Source organism: Microtus oregoni, unplaced genomic scaffold (genome assembly GCF_018167655.1).
Source record: "Microtus oregoni isolate MIOR12 unplaced genomic scaffold, Mior012 000068F_ref0000429, whole genome shotgun sequence".
In the NCBI taxonomy this organism is placed as follows: domain Eukaryota; kingdom Metazoa; phylum Chordata; class Mammalia; order Rodentia; family Cricetidae; genus Microtus; species Microtus oregoni.
In genome coordinates this window covers 6,335,150-6,355,442 of record NW_024543975.1, presented here as the reverse complement: position 1 = coordinate 6,355,442, position 20,293 = coordinate 6,335,150, and the positions used below count along the sequence as shown (strand labels likewise).

The 20,293-nt window shown below is 35.8% G+C and overlaps 1 pseudogene; it reads right to left on the bottom strand.

Moving 5' to 3' along the window:
• Positions 1-19,726: 19,726 nt before the first annotated feature.
• LOC121440574 lies at positions 19,727-20,067 on the bottom strand (annotated as a pseudogene).
• Between the last annotated feature and the right edge of the window lie 226 nt (positions 20,068-20,293).

Below are 20,293 nucleotides of genomic sequence, written 5' to 3'. Positions count from 1 at the left end.
AGATCAGAAATGAAAAGGGGGACATAACCACAGACACAGAGGAAATTCGGGGAATCATTAGATCTTACTACAAAAGCCTATATGCCACAAAACTGGAAAATGTAAAGGAAATGGACACTTTTTTAGATAAATACCATATACCAAAGTTAAACCAGGACCAGGTGAACAATCTAAATAGAACTGTTAGTCGCGAAGAATTAGAAGAGTTTATCAAAAACCTCCCTACCAAAAAAAACCCAGGACCAGATGGTTTCAATGCGGAATTCTACCAGAACTTCCAAGAAGACCTAATACCTATATTCCTTAATGTATTTCACAATATAGAAACAAAAGAGTCATTACCAAATTCATTTTATGAAGCTCCAGTTACTCTGATACCAAAACCGCACAAGACTCAACCAAGAAAGAAAATTATAGACCAATCTCACTAATGAACATCGATGCAAATATCCTCAACAAAATATTGGCAAACCGAATCCAAGAACACATTAGGAAAATTATCCATTATGATCAAGTAGGCTTCATCCCAGGGATGCAGGGCTGGTTCAACATACGAAAATCTATCAATGTAATCCAGCATATAAATAAACTGAAAGAAAAAAACCATATGATCATTTCATTAGATGCTGAAGAAGCATTTGACAAAATTCAACACCCCTTTATGATAAAAGTGTTGGAGAGATTAGGGATACAAGGGTCATACCTAAATATAATAAAAGCTATATACAGAAAGCCAACAGCTAACATTAAATTAAATGGAGAGAAACTTAAAGCCATCCCACTAAACTCAGGAACACGACAAGGCTGTCCACTCTCGCCATACCTCTTCAATATAGTACTTGAAGTTCTAGCAATAGCAATAAGACAACATAAGGGGATCAAAGGGATTCGAATTGGAAAGGAAGAAGTTAAACTTTCGTTATTTGCAGATGATATGATAGTGTACATAAGCGACCCCAAAAACTCCACCAAAGAACTTTTACAGCTGATAAACACCTTTAGTAATGTGGCAGGATACAAGATCAACTCCAAAAAATCAGTCGCCCTCTTATACACAAAGGATATGGAAGCAGAGCGGGAAATCAGAGAAGCTTCACCTTTCACAATAGCCACAAACAGCATAAAATATCTTGGGGTAACTCTAACCAAGGAAGTAAAAGATCTATTTGACAAGAACTTTAAGGCATTGAAGAAAGAAATTGAGGAGTATACCAGAAAATGGAAGGACCTTCCTTGCTCTTGGATTGGGAGAATCAACATAGTAAAAATGGCAATTCTACCAAAGGCAATTTATAGATTCAGTGCAATCCCCATCAGGGTCACATCAAAATCCTTCACAGATCTTGAAAGGACAATAATCAACTTTATATGGAAAAACAAAAAACCCAGGATAGCCAAAACAATCCTATACAATAAAGGATTGTCTGGAGGCATTACCATCCCTGACTTCAAACTCTATTACAGAGCTACAGTGATGAAAACAGTGTGGTACTGGCATAAAAACAGAGAAGTTGACCAATGGAATCGTATAGAAGACCCGAATTTTAACCCACAAACCTATGAACACCTCATTTTTGATAAAAGAGCAAAAAGTATACAATGGAAGAAAGAAAGCATTTTTAACAAATGGTGCTGGTATAACTGGATGTCAACCTGTAGAAGAATGAAAATAGACCCATATCTATCACCATGCACAAAACTCAAGTCCAAATGGATTAAAGACCTCACAATCAGTAAGAATACACTGAACCTGATAGAAGAGAAAGTGGGAAGTACCCTACAGGAGATGGGCACAGGAGATCGCTTCCTATGTGTAACCCCAACAGCACAGACTTTAAGGGCAACATTGAATAAATGGGACCTACTAAAACTGAGAAGCTTCTGTAAAGCAAAAGGACACTGTCACCAAGACAAATAGGCAACCTACTGACTGGGAGAAGATCTTCACCAACCCCGCAACAGACAAAGGTCTGATCTCCAAAATATATAGAGAACTCAGGAAACTAAACTTTAAAATGCTAATTAACCCAATTAAAAAATGGGGCACTGAACTGAACAGAGAATTCTCAGCAGAGGAAGTTCAAATGGCCAAAAGACACTTAAGGTCATGCTCAACCTCCTTAGCAATCAGGGAAATGCAAATCAAATCAACTTTGAGATATCATCTTACACCTGTCAGAATGGCTAAAATAAAAAACTCCAATGATAGCCTTTGCTGGAGAGGCTGTGGAGGAAGGGGAACACTCATCCATTGCTGGTGGGAATGCAATCTTGTGCAACCACTTTGGAAATCGGTGTTTCGGTTTCTCAGGAAATTCGGGATCAACTTACCCCTGGACCCAGCAATACCACTCCTGGGAATATACCCAAGAGATGCCCTATCACATGACAAGAGCATTTGTTCAACTATGTTCATAGCAGTATTATTTGTAATAGCCAGAACCTGGAAACAACCTAGATGCCCTTCAATGGAAGAATGGATGAAGAAAGTGTGGAATATCTACACATTAGAGTACTATGCTGCGTTAAAAAACAATGACTTCTCAAATTTTGCATGCAAATGGATGGAAATAGAAAACACTATCCTGAGTGAGGTATCACAGACCCAAAAAGATGAACATGGGATGTACTCACTCATAATTGGTTTCTAGCCATAAACTAGGGTCACGGAGTCTACACTTGGTGATCCCAAAGAAGCTAAGTAAGAAGAACCTTCATCTGGTGATGGATGGAGACAGAGACAGAGACCCACACTGGAGCACTGGACTGAGCTCCCAAGGTCCCGATGAGGAGCAGAAGGAGGGAGAACATGAGCAAAGAAGTCGGGACCACGAGGGGAGCACCCACCCACTGAGACAGTGGAGCTGATCTATTGGGAGCTCACCAAGGCCAGCTGAACTGTGACTGAAAAAGCATGGGATAAAACTGGACTCTCTGAGCATGGCGAACAATGAGGGTTGATGAGAACCCAAGGACAATGGCACGGGGTTTTGATCCTGCTTAATGTGCTGGCTTTGTGGGAGCCTAGCCAGTTTGGATGTTCACCTTCCTAGAAATGCACGGAGGGGGGAGGACCTAGGACTTACCACAGGGCAGGGAAATCTGACTGCTCTTTGGACTGGAGAGGGAGGGGCAGAGGAGTGGGGGGAGGGGGAGAAGGGTGGGAGGAGGGGGAGGGAAATGGGAGGCTGGGAGGAGGAGGAAATTTGTTTTTTTTTTCTTTTCTCAATAAAAAAAAAAGTTAAAAAAAATTAAAAAAAAAAACAACTCTCTAATTGCTGTGAAGAGATACCATGTGCACAAGGGAATCATATAAAAGAGAATGTTTAATTGGGTGCTCGCTGACAGCTTAAGATGGTTAGTCCATCACCATAGGTAGGTGAAATGATGGCACATAGCCACACATGGGTCTGGAGTTGCAACCTTTACATCCTGTGAAAAAAGAGCAGCAGGGAGAAAGACTGGGCTTGGTATGGGGTCATGAAATCTCAAAGCTGACCTCTAAAACATACTTTTTTTTTCAAACAAAATGATACCTCTTAAACCTTCTAATGCTGTCCAACAGTTTTAACCCCTGATTACTTAGCATTCAAATATATGAGTCTATAGGTTCCATTCTTTCTTAAATCATGGCACTCATACACAAATCATTTTCTTTATGGATTAATTCAATGATGTGATCTCTTTGATGTCTCTGTATTTTTGTGTTTTCTTTTTTTTTCTCATACCAAAATAAGATTAATAAAATAGTGCACTTATTCGAAGCTAATAAGATTCATCTAAACTATTATTGCCTTTCAGGTCTGAATTCATTTGGTATGGTGAATTTGATCATTATATATTGATCAAACACTAGGTCTTATTTTAATCATTGACCAAGTCATGTACCATTCATATGATGAATTATTTTGCACTATTATTTGTAAGTATTGTAATGACACTACAAAATAATTTAAATGGTAATATTACAATATTGCTCAAAAATGTAAAGTTAAGTCATTTTCCAGTTCATGAAATATATTTCTGGAAAGAAACACATTAAACCACTAAATATATACATATATTGTATGCATATGTAATACTATTTTGATGGTCCTTTGTAATTTTAATATTTTATTGGAAAAGAAATGTGACTAAATTTTACAGTAAATAGAAGATTTATAGCTTCAAGTAAGAGGTGACTTAGTAGATAAATTTTATCAGTTAATGGAAAATATAAACTACAAATAAATTATGATGTTGAATGTAGATTTTATACTATGAATATGTTCATAGATTTTAATAAATTAAGTATGAAAGTCATTTTATGACATAGTAAGCTTCTATTCTTTACCTTTTTGGAAAGATAAAATTAGTAATGAATAAAAAAGACAAAAGCAAACAAAAATACCAATGAATCAATAAGTCAATGTTAGAGTCAATACACACACCCAGTTAGTTATGATAGCCTCTTCCTGTCTTCTTCCATACGGGGGTAAAAGTAGGAAATTTAGTTTGAGGCTAGTTTCATGAAGTCTGTGTCAGAAGAAATTTTTTTAGAGATTAAACTATAGTACTCTGTCTCTAAAAAAATAAACCTATAGAATAACATCAAGTTTTTTGCTACATATATTACAATTTTTCTAATAAAGTCCAGTTCAAGATATTTTAATCTTCAGAACTTAGCCTGCTAAAATGCAATCATAAACAGGTTTGCAAATACATACATTCACACATCTGCTGTGTAACCATGAAGATTAATTTCCTTGACTTTATCATTGCCCTTTATAAATAATTCAAATGAAGGGCTTACTTGGACTATACAGAAGTTATGTGTTTGTTAATTAAGAATGACTCCATTTATAGAAGTTAATTCAGAAGTTAACTTTTGCTACATAGATTGCAACAGCCAAAGCATTCAGAAACTGAAGGGTGTCGCTTTATACACATAAGAAAAATATGAAAATAAAATTTGAATTCTCCAATGTAATCAACCATCTAAGATATTTTAATATAGATTTACAAAGACCTCGGTTAAATATACTGTTTTTTTTTTGGTTTTTTTCGAGACTGTTTTTAATTGATCTAATTAACTTTATAAGGATCTTATGTCATAAAATTCTCAGAAAATTCTCGACAATTCTTGGCAAAGCATAGTGAAACAATCTGGTTTCCATTGTTTTGAAGAAAACATTATTTTTAATTAATCCTACAGATTCCAAGAGGAACAAATATCCTTTATTAAGTAATTAACACTTAACCTTGAGTCTAACTCAGTACATATTTCCTCCATACAGACATACACCATTACACACACACACACACACACACACACACACACAACATTTGCTTTTCAACACTCTCAGGATTGAGGAGACTTTATGTATACAATTATAGTTTTATAACTGTTTCTATATTATATGGCATCTTGTTTTCAATTTGTAAAGAGCATTGCAACTTAGAATAGAGTCTCTTTATGTATTTTGTGAATATATGTAGTAAGAAAGGGGATATTGATTTAAAAGAGGGAATAGATTTTCAGGGTCTCTACCCGCAAAACTGCTAAAATATGTGACACAGCGATGTATTTATTATTCTCTTCAATCAAATCAATGTGTGTTCCTTTGTGTTTGTGTAGGTATAGAAAAAAATTAAATAAAATGTAAAATTTACACTGTGTAGTTAGCATGCACTACAAATCACATAGGTATTCCTTTCTCCTATACACACATCACTTAATATTCAAGAGTCACTCTTTTATCATCTTCCCTTCTTTCTGCTCCACAGCAAAAGAATTATAAATAATTCTGTCATATTCAATAAATGAAGATTAAAAATACCCCCAAGAAAATATTAATGAATAGTTCTTAAATATTTGTTTTATTGGTTTATTTTATATGTATTTGGGTGGACATGAGTATCTGTATATAACATGTGTACAGGTGCTGAAAGAGGCCATAAGGGGATGTCAGATCCCCTGAAACTGTAGCTACAGGCAGGTATAAGTTATTTTTTATGTAAATGAGGATCGTACCCAGATCCTTAAGGGCAAAAAGTGCTTTTAACCACTGATTCATCTCTTCAGCCCTAGAATACTGAGAATTTTCTCCATTATGAAAGTGAAGAGATAGATATATTTATTCTGACTGAAAATGATACAATCTATACATGTATTAAATATATAATGATATTACATAAGTACATGTCATTTTAAGTGTCAATAAAAACATCTTGCTCTGATTAAAAAATGAGTGATAAAAAGTTCCATACTGATTAATTCTTTAAATGATATTTAAAAAAATCCCGACAGAGTAGTATTATGTCACTCACTAAACATTATTTTCTTACAAGAATCTAAGAATATAAATAGTTAATAATACTTCCAAGAAACAAAGAATAAGCATCTTAAACTGCAAAATTCTAGTGGGCTATGTATTCTCAAGATAGGCACCTTTAGCTCTTGATTATTCTACTTCAAGTTTAAAGTGAAATTTTGATTTCAACTGTTGAAGCAGACAGTCATGGACTATTGAGTTAGGCATATTGTTATTCAGACAGAACTGGCATCATTTCTTTTAATCCTTTAACAAGAAAAATATAACCACTAAGCTAATGTTTCTAAACATGAACTTATATTTTATCATTTATTGTTTTTGTTTGTTTGTTTGTTTGTTTGTTTGAGACAGGGTTTCTCTGTAGCTTTGAAGCCTGTCCTAGAACTCACTCTACAGACCAAGCTGGCCTTGAACTCACAGAGATCCACCTACCTCTGCCTCCTGAGTGCTGGGTTTAAAGGTCTGCGCCTCCGCTGCCCAACATATTTCACATCTTAATGTCAAAAGTTTTGCTTTCTAGAGAGTTCAATTTACTTTAAAATTATAGATTATAAAATTTTGCATTGGTATTATCAATTTTATTAAATGCACAAAGAACCAAGAAGCAGATAAACTCTGAAACCATTTGGCTTTGTCTTTTTCTAGGTCTGCTTATGTTATTTATACAATAAAATATTGAATTAACTATTATAATTACTACTATGATCAAATACCTGACAAGAAACAACTTAGGGAAGAAAGGCAGTCTGTTATAACAAAGAAGTCATAAGAAGAGAATCTTGAGGTGATAGGAAGACTGAGTCTGCAATTAGTAAGAAGTGCACAGACAGGAAGTAAGGCTAAGCTGTAAAACTGTGAAATCTGTTCTTAGTGGACCACATCTTCCAGCATGCCATCACACAACCTTCCCATTCAGGGATATTAGCTGGGAACAAATTCACAGGACTAAAGCAAAGTATTTATTGAAACCATGAAACCACATCATTTCACCCTGTACCCCAATAGATTAATGGCCATCTTGGGATGCAAAGTACGCTCATGTCAACTAACAAAGACCTCATAATCTTTAGTAGTCTGATGGCTATTCAAAGTTCCAAAGTCTCTTCTGATCCTCAAGATCATCTTCTTAACTGTGAATTATTTCTTATAACCAAACCAACCAAACAAACCAAAACTTTCCTCCAGAAGCCTCCCTTTAGGTGGAGAGCTATAATTAGTAAACCATGGAGCCTTGAAATCTAGGTTGATCTTTAGAGATAAAGTTTTTTTTCTTTTTTTCTTGATTTTAATTGAGCTCTACATATTTCTTTTTGCTCCCCTCCCTGCCTCTCCCCTCCCTCCATCAACCTTTCCACAGTTTACTCACGAGGTCTTTCTTTTTTAGAGGCAAAGTATTATGTAAGATCTCAGTGCACTGTCTAGTTGTATAAAAATAAAACCAATCAAATATAATTTCACAGTTACTGTGTTGACTAAATAATGCAATTCTTTAGAGAATATGAACTTTCATGCATCACCTAGTTCTATGTAAAGATGTATCATAAGGTTGATACAAGAATTGCTAATCACACCCTAATTTCTTAGTCTGTCACACACCTGGTTGACACTGAACAACTTAATTAACTTTAGGAGATCAGTGAAGTCTTTTAAAAATAAGGATAAACATAAATATGTCTATGAGTTACTATGAATCAAGGAGTTTTATTTTATACCAAGCTGTTAGTCTATATGAATGACTTTGTATTCCACATAAACACTAGCTGAGTTGTATTATTATGGCATTCAGGTGGAAAATGGGACTTAACAATGAAGTCACTTAAAATCCTTAGAAGTGGGAGGCTTGACTCTCATCTAGGAAACCTGATTTTAGAACACGTAAAACCGCATATGTACATTCTCTCTGTGTGTTTACTTTGCACAAATACATGATACTATGGTATCAGTTGAGAGAACTATGGAGAAAAATGTCTTTTCAAACTCATATAACATACGTAAACATCCTGAATGATAGTGTTCCGTGAATCTTAAACAAGGGCAAGGTTCTACGATAAGAACTGGAAGATACTGCTAATGCACACTATATTGCACAATGGAAAATATTTCTGATTTATCTTACACTGGTAAGAGATTATATGATTTACTGCAACCATCTGAAACTTTCATTCAGTTGTCAGAGTTTAATCTAGTCTACAGGGTGACCGAAATTAATAGTGATGTTTGATATCTGGGTAGAAATGCGAACTGACAAGTTTTGAAGAAAAGAGAAACATTTTCTTTCATGATATTTTTCTGCGCCCATATTAAGCCACATATGGATTCTGTGATTTGGAGAGATTGGTTGGCATAGTCCAGTTGATCCTCAAAAATGTCATCTTATGTATAAAATCTGAATTCACTCCTTTTACAGTGTTAGAAAACAAATGATGTAACAGTATATTAGTTTGAAAACACAGAATAATAGATAAATTATTTGAGTAATTAGTGATTAATGTTTCCCATTTCAGTTTAAAAAAGTGATTTATACTTTGCACATGTAGACCTTTCTAATTCTATCATTGTGAGATAAAATTACCTGTGGAAAGTTTCTTAATAAAACCTATAGCTTGTGAAACATAAAAGAAATGATAAAGTATAGTCCCCTGAGAGATATTAATTTGTATTTGACAGGTTGAAATTCATCTTTAACCATATGGGTGGAATATAATTATTAATGATTCATAATTATGAGAAATGAATAACTCAGTAGTATACAGTAATCATGTTCAAAGTGAATAAGTATATTGTCACCATGGCAGTAAATACTCTCTTAATATAGTTTTTACTTTTATCTTCTTTGATGATGAGCTCATATTAATTTCAGCTCTTGAGCTTAGGATATTCAGCACAACATTTAACTTTGAGACAACTCTAGTCTTTTTGTTTTATAATTTGTTTTAGACAATGTTTAGAAACAAGTACAAAATTAGTAAAGAATAATACTGAGAAGATGGTTTGGTCCAAAAAGGCTTGCTATGTATGTACAGTTCATTTGATTTTCTGAAGCCAGATATAAAAACTGCCTGCGAGTGAAGACAATCCCAGTGCCTGAGAAGCAGAAATAGGTGGATCCTTGGGATTAACTACTCAGTCAGTGTAGCACAGTCATCAAGCTCCATGTTTAGTGAGAATTCTTATGACCAAACCAAAAAAGAGGACTCACGGATGGCACACTGAGGAATGACACACCAATTTGTGCTTTGTTATCTGCAAATAAATGCACACTTATCCACATGTTCCTGCACATAAACAAGAATGCACCATGTCACATATGTATGTGAAAAAGCACACAAATACTTACATATCGACACAGAAAGAATTGTAATGATTCCACATGCCACATATCAGTCAAACACAGTCCTACAAATCTGTATGAAGGTTCAAATCAATCGGTATTAGAGATTTTACAACGTACGAATTTTAGAGGATGGAAGAGGTATAATACATTCTACGAGTACTGTGATGTCAAATATGTTTTCAGAGAGGAATACATGTCTCATTCATCAAAAAACTACATAAAAAATTTGAATAAACAAGTAAAATCATAAACTTTGCCACGAATGCCATAACATTCAGAATCCTGATGTTCAAAGGGAAATCTCAGCTCCAGCTGAAAGATGTTACTCAAATAAGAGTCCAATTTAGTTTTTGTGTCTAGAAGCAGACAAAGAAGAATAATGGCTGGTTTATTTTAAATATGTGAGTTACTTGTCTTAAAGTATTTTTAGATACTGCAAACATCGTTTCTGACACTTTCAGTTTATTTAGACTTAATATATGCAAACAACATTCTGAAATCCAAAACAGAAAAAGCAAGGAAATATTGTATATAAAAATAGATGCTATAAGATTGCTAGGAAGAAAAATCTTTTATAGTTTCTGCAGCATATGCTTAGTTACCCCCTGCATGGAATGGTAGGTAGGGGGCTAGTTTACCCCATTTACAACGTGTTCTTGTTTTAAGCATTACATTAAATCCCAGAAAAGATAAAGCACGTTAAATGATTCCCATTTTTCATTCCAAATTCAGAAGAGCAGGTGAATGCAGCTCTGTTATAAGTTAATCAGATTTTATTTCTGCTAGTTTATTTTTTGAAGATTTTATAAATTTAAAGAATTTTCTTAAATTCTTCTAAAACATTTTACACTTTGCTCATCATGAAATATTATGCTATACATTAAGTTTTGTTTATGAACATACCTAAAAGTAGAATGAAGTATCCAGCACCCAATACCCATTGCCAAAACCATTTATACTGCAAGAATGATCAGTCAGCCTCCATTGTCAGCCACAATCTGAGAGTCTGGTTTGATCACATGCTTGGAGGAAGTGTAAATTTTTGAATGCAAAAATAAAAAAAAAAGGAAAGATCAGAAAAATTTGTAAATGATAATTATACCAAAGCTAAAGTATACAAGTGAGAGAAAGAGGCTTCATTTGACATAGTGGTATTGAGCTTAATTTTTTTTAACCTTTCATGTTGTTTTATCTGTTTATTTTGAAGCAGAGTCACAGGTACTTCACAATGGCCTTGAACTACTTTCTCACTCTGTTTCTATAGGTGAAAATAGCCTGGAGCTGTTATCCCGCTGCATCTACATTTAAAGTGCTAGAAGCACAGACATGTGTTTCTCTTTTTGATTATTCAATGTTTCTTTTTTGAGGTGTTACTATTACTAATAATAATGATTACCTGTGAAAAATATCATGAAGTTGTAATTTTCTTAATATCACAACATGTTACATAGAATAAAATATAATAATACATATTTTAAAGATTGATTGAAGTCTGACTTATACATCTTGGAACTATTGATGCAGTGACATCTTCTCAATAATACATATATATTATATGTTAGTAATATATATTTTGCCTGTCATTGAAAGAAAATAGTGGTGTAAGTAAACATTGTTAATAATAATGGCTGGGTAGATGTATGCACAGTAAACACTATTATTATATGATCAAGACTGAAAAGAACTTCATCTGCCCTCACCAAAACATGCAATTTAGTTACATTATGTTTGATTCAATAATTATGAAATTACCTATAAAGATGAAGTGTGAAAGAAAGAGCCATGATGCTCCTTAATACTGTAACTGTTATCCACGTTGGGTGTCATTCTGTAACATGAGGGCCAGGCTGCTTGTTGGGGTTTCTGTCCTGCCCAGTCCCCCATCCGTTTAGTCCCAGAGAAAGTCACACAGAGATCCCCATAAGTTATAAAACTTATTGGCCCATTAGCTCAGGCTTCTTATTAGCTCTTACAGCTTATATTAACCCATTGTTCTTATCTATGTTAGCCACATGGTTCGGTACCTTTCTCATCTGGGTAGAATACATCTTACTTCTTCAGTGCTCTGGGCAGGAATGGGGGGAATGGGCTTTCTACTTCTCAGAATTCTGTTCTTATCACCCCACCTCTACTTCTTGTCTGGTTGGCTGCCTATACTTCCTGACAGGCCAATCAGTGTTTATTCAAAACATGATTGACAGAAAAACTGGAAACTAGAATCTCTCCATGAACCTTCGCAGTCTACTATACCAGTTCACAAACAAGCTGAGTCATCCAGTCTTGTGAATATAGAAACTACATGATTCTCAATAATGTCAAAGTGATACAGCCATTATTGGATTACCAGAATATCATATATTCTATCCTAACCTAATTAAACTGCTTTTAACACACACACACACACACACACACACACACACAAATTATCTTGTTTTGTGTCTATACAGACTCCTGAGACAATAATCACTATGGAAATAAGGAATCAAGAAATATATTTAAAAATAGTTCTTTGTTTAGTAATGCAATTTCTATATTAGTCCATTGCTTTTATTCCATTTTTGCCAGAAATTTTAAGCTTTGGAATATAATGTAATTACCAGTTAAATTCTTAGAATTATATAGTTCAGGCATTCTGAAAATTGAATAATGTGACTATTTATACTAACCTCTTTCAGATTAACATCTGTCAAAGGCATCTTTTATTATAAGAACAGTTGTTTAGTAAAATTTTTTAGATTATTTTTTCAAAACAAGTACATTTTACTCTCTGACTCCAAAATCCAATAACATTATACTACACATTGTACTGTTATTGATTATGTTCCCATTTTATATACATAAATTCTTTAGCTAAAGCGATCTACCCGTTATTCCTTAAATATGTGCACTTTTGTCATCTTCATACTTACAGCCTGCTTGGAACAACAATAACATGTACCACAGCTGGGCAGCTGAGTCTCATTTGTTGTGAATTCTTCCTGTTAAATATCTGAATAGAAGTATTATCTGATTTTCCAGAAATACACTATTTGCTTTCTTCGAAAAAAAAAAACACATAAATATGCGAAAGCCATGGCATACTTATGTACAAGGGATACCTCACTTAACTTTAAACAAACCTATGCAGGAGAAAATATCATGACATACATGAGACCGGTACTGAGAAGTAAGAAATCACTGGAATATACATAAAATTAAAGAAATAACTAAGACAAGACTGGACTAATGACTGAGCAGTTAAGAACACTTGTTTCAATGACTCTAAATATGATTCTGAGCAGCAACATAACAGGTCACAATCATCCCTAAGTCCAGGTTCAATGGGTTCTACACTGTCTCTGTCCTATCACACCCAAGGAATGCATGTAGCACACAAATATTCATTGGGTTACACACTCATACATATTAAATGAAGTAAATAATTCTTAAAATTAAAAACAAGTGCTATCTATTTGGCAATGTTTGCTCTTATACCAGAGTGAAATTAAAATGCTTCTTCATGATTTAGTGATTTGAATACAAGATGTAGTGATATATAAAAAAGGATACAAGGGAATAAAGGCAAGGAGGATCATAACATAATTTTTAATTAAAATAAAATTTATAAATTATGAAGATAAAAACACAAAATTTAACAAAATAAAATAATAAATCATATGAAGAGATAAGAGATTTACTTTAGTATGTTCATCTTAGTATCATGTCCAGTACACTATATGAACTCAGTTTATTTTATCAGTGATTATGAAAACTGAAAGTTAATAGTTTTAATTAGAGCACATATTTTCTAAGAATATAAGGAATGCACAACACACATATATGTCAATTACCATAATTTGCTCTTTAATTCAATCAAAGCACGGCCCAATTCCATCTGTATTTTCTGCCTGAGAAACCCAACTATGATTTTAACAAAGATGCTGACTTACATCTCTTTAAGTGTATGCATCCTGTTACAGTTCTGATATTAGCAATTCTTTTGTTAATTGTTTTCATCCCAGCACATTTATTTCCTTTATTCAAGAAGAAACTTAAGTATTGAATACTGTCATTTACTTAATTGTGCAGCACTATTATCTCATGTGTAGGGGTTGTGGTTTCTATGAAGAGTGAATTATATATTATGCTTTTTTATGTTACTGATAATCTCTACTTTTTTGGGTTTTTTAGATCTCTGGCTTTTGTTTTCTTCCCCTATGTGATAAAAGTGTTTGTTTGATTTTAACATCTCTTTATTTTTATATTAAATTTTCTATATTTTGGATATAGTTGTCCATAGATAGACAACTGAGAAATCTACTGAACTGTAATGTCTCCTTCCTTTACACTGTACCTTGGTACCAATCCCTGCAATTTTCTTATATTTCCATTAATTTTATTTATTTATTCATTAAAGATTTCAATGTCCCCCCTGCCACTGCCTCTCATTTCCCTCCCCCTCCCCCAATCAACTCTCCCTCCCTCATCAGCCCAAAGAGCAGTCAGGGTTCCCTGCCCTGTGGGAAGTCCAAGGACCTGCTTCCAGGTCTAGTAAGGTGAACAACCAAACAGCCTAGGCTCCCACAAAGCCAGTATGTGCAGTAGGATCAAAAGCCAGTGCCATTGTTCTTGACTTCTCAGCAGTCCTCATTGTCCGCTATGTTCAGCGAGTCTGGTTTTATCCCATGATTTTTCAGACCCAGTCCAGCTGACCTTGGTGAGTTCCCGATAGAACATCCCCATTGTCTCAATGTGTGGGTGCTGGGTTCTCTGGCAGAAAGAGCATCCTCAAATGGGGCATAAATCTGCCTGGTTCTGTGGCCGAAAAAGCTGGGGCAGAGCCAAGCCTACCTCTCAATGGGGCTGAATGGGATGGTAACATAGCCCCCTGGGCACAGGGAGAAACACACAAACTGAGTCTGGAGTCTGCAAAGCAGGAACTCATTTAATGGTAGCAAGCAAGGACTTATATAGGTTTGTTATGGGGTGCAGAAGCCTGGGATGGGCCAAGGTAAAGCAAGAAACAAGGGCCAACAACAGTCTGCCATATCGACAGTGCCTGGGCAGAGGTGGACCCAGGTTGGGTAGCCAGAGACTGTTCTCCAAACTCAAGCCAGGGCCAGGAAGCCACACCAGGCCTCATCAAACTCAAGTTAGAAAGCAACATTGGGCTTAATGCCCAGGCCTTATGAGGCCCAACAAGAAGATAAAATTGTTACTTACTTATGAAACTTCTGTCTTTCAAAACAACTACATCAAAAACAGCAAACTATGAATTTTTTTTTGTTTGTTTTTTTTGGTTTTTCGAGACAGGGTTTCTCTGTGGCTTTGGAGCCTGTCCTGGAACTAGCTCTGTAGACCAGGCTGGTCTCGAACTCACAGAGATCCGCCTGCCTCTGCCTCCCGAGTGCTGGGATTAAAGGCATGCGCCACCATCGCCCGGCTACTATGAATTTTATTAAGCATAAGACAAGTTACCCATTTGTCCCTTCTGGAACACAGTCAAAAAAAAAAAAAAAAAAAAAGGAAGTCAGGACCACAAGGGGTGCACCCACCCACTGAGATGGTGGGGCTGATCTAATGGGAGCTTAGCCAGGCCAGCAAAACTGGGTCTGATGGAGCATGTGATCAAACCGGACTCTCTGAATGTGGATGACAATGAGGGCTAACTGAGAAGCCAAGGACAATGGCACTGGGTTTTGATCCTACTGCATGTACTGGCTTTGTGGGAGCCTAGTCTGTTTGGGTGCTCACCTTCCTAGACCTGGATGGAGGGAGAGGACCTTGGACTTCCCACAGGGCAGGGAACCCGACTGCTCTTTGGACTGGAGAGGGAGGGGGGACTGGTGAGGGGGACGGAAATGGGAGGGGGGAGGAGGTGGAAATTTTTAATAATAATAAAAAAATTTAAAAAAATCATCAGTGCCTTCTCTAATCACTTTGAATTTTGTATTTCATCCATCCCTATGCAGATCATCTTCCATGTTCAGGATACTGACACAATCCACAACTGGATTCTCTGTTCCCAATATTTCTGCATTCTCAATTGTTTTTCTAGTTTAGGTGCAAATGCAAAGAATAATCTAAACTGAAAACTTTATCAATGTAATGTTCTATTTGAACTGTCACTGTATTTCTAAGGCTTTTAAACAAAATCTCACAAAGAAAGTATTGTTTCTGATGCATATGTCTCCTATTTATTCCATTTCTTTCCTGCCAGAAAAAGCTATCTTCTAAAACCACAGTCAATGAAACAAACAAACAAGCAAACAAAAATTTCCACTAATTTTACAGGTGCATTTTCACCTTAAAATGCTCCAATGGTTTAATTCTATCTAGGCAAACATAGGGTGGAACTATTAGAAATCATATGTGTATTAGCAGAGATTATTGAACTAACTCACACATTTCTCCCTTTAACCTAATTCTATATATATCACATCACTCATAAGACCTTTTACTCCTAACACTCTTCAACTTAAAACTTTATTCAGCTTTTTACATCACTCTAAATAACAGTTTGGATTCACATAATTAATAACAGCTTCCATCTAGCATGGGTGCAACCCATTGTTGTCCACTTTGAAGTCTGTGAATTCAACTATCTTCACTAGGCAGCATATTTTGATATACTGTAGAGATGCTTGACATCACTATACAATGTAGTTCAGATTGCTTCATGAACCAGTTATCTAAACAGTTGTCTGACTGAAAAATGATTTCTTTCTGCAGGCACTTAAAGTGATCAAAATATATATAGTTGGTGATTTGCAAAGTAGTGTTTATTCACAAACAGATTTAGAATGAAAAGGAAGATGTTCCCTCAAAAGACTACTGGAAGATAAGGAGTTGTTCTAACTGAAAATATTTATCTAATAGATGCTCCAATTACTCCACTGACTTGAAGCCATGCTTTTTTTTTCAGATTTTTAAAAGCATCAAATTTCAAGTGAGATACAAAGTTTCATTCTTTTTAAGGGAGGAATCCAAACATATTTTTAGTAAAAATTGGGTCATCTATCATTTTAGTTAAGAAATTAAAATAAAAATTCTTAAAAATGTGATGTATAATCATGTATTAAATGAATTAATATTAGTTATCAATATGCTGAGTGAATGATGTTGAATGAGACAAATGATAATAATATTAAAAACTATTTTAGGAATTCTGAGGTTTTGTAACTAGCCATGTCTGAAGAATAATGACATAGGAAGGAAGTATCAAAAAAAAAAAAAAAGAATTCAGGAATTTATGTTTCCTATAGCTGCAACTAGCGAAGGCATTGAAAAGGAATTGTTTTGGAATAATCTTTGTATGCTATGAATATGTGACATTCTGATTTGTTTAATAAACAGCTGAATGACCAATAACTCCGGAGGATTTTCAGTCACACAGGATGCTAGAAAGAAGTGGAGAGTTTACAGCCAGACAGAGGGCAAGTAGCAAGGGTAGTAAGAGAAAAGACAATAAAGTCATAAGGTAGAGGGTAAATTTAAGGGTTAGAGGTTTAGAGGGTTAATTTAAGTTATAAGAGTCAGATAGAAACTAGTCTAAGCTATCAACCAAGCTCTCATCATTAATAAGAAGTATCTCTATCATGATAAGGGAACTAGCTGGTGAGGCAGAGGAATACTCCCTACAATGTGAAAGTTTCTACATAAAAATTTTCTCAAACTTCACAGACCCTAGCTATCACAAGTGCGAATACGGAGAACTCCTGAAAACGGGTGAGGACTGGAGGATTTACAACCATTTCTAGAAGAAGGAAACATGATCAGGAGCCTGTCAAAGTATCTGTAACCTAAGACTTGTGGTTCATGGCTATAATTATAAAACTCTGGAAAGTTGAAACTAGAGGAGTGCCGTCAGTTTGAGTCTAGGATGAGACTGGACAGTGATTCTGTGCCTGACTGAAATGAATAATTAACTGTTACTTAAGATAGAAAAGTATATCAAGTATTACAGGCTGGGGGAAAGGTTCAGTGATTGAGGTAGAACTTGTATACTATGTTCAAGGCCTAGACTTAATCACTATCACACACAGACAAATAAACACATACATAACCCACCCCCCTTGCCAAAAACGAGAAGGAAGAAAAAAGGCAGAAAGAAATAGAGTATTAAGGAAACCAAGAGGAAGGATGGAATGAGGAAAGACAGACAAACATAAGAGAGGAGGAGAAGAAAGGAACGGAGATGAGTGAAAAAAGAGAAACAGGAAAAATGAAAAAAAGATAAAGGGAATAGAAGAAGCAGAGGACAAAAAGATATGGAGGAATAAATGAAAGAAAGAGGAAGAGAAAGAGAGGAGATGAATGGGACAGAGGAGTGAAGAAAGGAAGGGAGCAAGGAAAGAAAGAAGGAAGGAAGGAAAAAGTAGTCAAGGAGGAGGGAAAGAAGATAGGAGTGGTAATATAAGGCGATAAGGGGAAGAAAAAAATGAAGAAGATAAGGTAAAACAAAAGGAAAACAAAGGAAGAAAAGAAAGGCAAACCAAAAAAAGGAAAGAAGAAAATTTATAGTAATATTTACCTTACTGAAACTGAAATGTACCGATTAAATTAATATTATTGATTGAGAATATTAAAATATTGATTAAACTGGTAAATAAAATATCGGAAGAGTACTTGCAAGATTTCTCTACTGGTAAATGTACCTTTTAAGCCTGATGATGTGAATTTGATCCCAGAACCCTATAATGTTCATTATGACATGTATGCCCATACCAACATACACAAATACAACAATAATAATAAATACATATGTTTTTATAGAGGGTGAGATGTAAAAAAAAATACCTTAAGAATAAAATATATACTTTTTTTAAATTTATTTTTTTATTAAAGATTTCTGTCTCTTCCCCGCAACCGCCTCCCATTTCCCTCCCCCTCCCCCAATCAAGTCCCTGTCCCTCCTCAGCCCAAAGAGCAATCAGGGTTCCCTGCCCTGTGGGAAGTCCAAGGAACCCCCACCTCCACCCATGTCTAGTAAGGTGAGCATCCAAACTGCCTAGGCTCCCACAAAGCCAGTACGTGCAGTAGCATCAAAACCCCCTTGCCATTGTTCTTGAGTTCTCAGTAGTCCTCATTGTCTGCTATGTTCAGCGAGTCCGGTTTTTTCCCAGGCTTTTTCAGACCCAGGCCAGCTGGCCTTAGTGAGTTCCCGATAGAACATCCCCATTGTCTCAGTGTATGGGTGCACCCCGCGCGGTCCTGAGTTCCTTGCTCGTGCTCTCTCTGCTTCTGCTCCTGATTTGGACCTTGAGATTTCAGTACGGTGCTCCAATGTGGGTCTCTGTCTCTGTCTCCTTTCATCACCTGATGAAGGCCACTCTTGGGAATATACCCAAGAGAGGCCCTATCATACAACAAAAGTATATGCTCAACTATGTTCATAGCAGCATTGTTTGTAATAGCCAGAACCTGGAAACAACCTAGATGCCCTTCAATGGAAGAATGGATGAAGAAAGTATGGAATATATACATATTAGAGTACTACTCAGCAGTAAAAAAAAAAAAAACAAGGACTTCTTGAATTTTGCATACAAATGGATGGAAATAGAGAACACTATCCTGAGTGAGGTAAGCCAGACCCAAAAATAGGAACATGGGATGTACTCACTCATATTTGGTTTCTAGCCATAAATAAAGGACATTGAGCCTATAATTCGCTATCCTAGAGAAGCTAAATAAGAAGGTGAATCCAACGACAAACATATAGACATCCTCCTGAATATTAAAATATACACTTTTAAAGAGCAAATCAAATAAAATTATGCAAAACTATATGAAGTAAATAGTAAATCACATGTGCTTTGGAGCACAAAGCATGCATTGAGCTTCAAAAAGAAGCCAGATGAAGAAAGTATATTTAGAATGAATAAAAGGTGTTTTTTCTGTTCTAATTATTCAACTATTTCTTTTTTTATGGCTCTTTTCAGTTTATTGCATGAAGGAGTTACACTAGTCTAAGTTAAAAGCGGACCCCAAATGGTTACATTATACAAGCTGTGAGGTTTTTAAACTTGTGGCAAGGGACAGGAGGGAAATTCTACTCATTGTAAGGAAATCCTCACTTAAGCTTCAGAGTCACAAGCACTTAAAACCCATGAACCTTAAGCTGATCGTCCTTAGCCAGTCCAATCTCTATTAGGAACTGGCATATGTTCTTGCGCTGGTCACCCTGTAGCTAAATTACTTCTCCATATTCTGGACGCTCAATTACAGTACCATTGCAGGCAAATTTCTTCTTAAGCGCCTTCACTAGTTTCTTTTTATCGTAATCATCAGTGATCCCTTGGACAGTGGTAAGGGTCTTCCTGCCGTTTCTCTGTTGAATTATTATATGGATATAATCCTCAGTGCCAAAGGAAGCAGGTCATCACCCTTACTTGGATCAGCAAAGGGGTCGAAAGAGAGAAGGTTCTGAATAGCGGACATACTATATGATTCCTTTTCCTAGGTGGAAACGGCCTGCAGAAGGCGACTACGGGAGAAGGCTGGCTCGGGGGGGGGGGGGGGGGGGGGGGGGGGGGGGGGGGACACGGGGACTGTGCGTCGGGAAGCAAGGGGGCTCGAGTGGGAGGCAGCTGAGTCCTCGGCGGAGGCTCAGTGACTGGGTATTCAACTATTTCTTAATTCAGCAATCATTATGATTACTGGACAG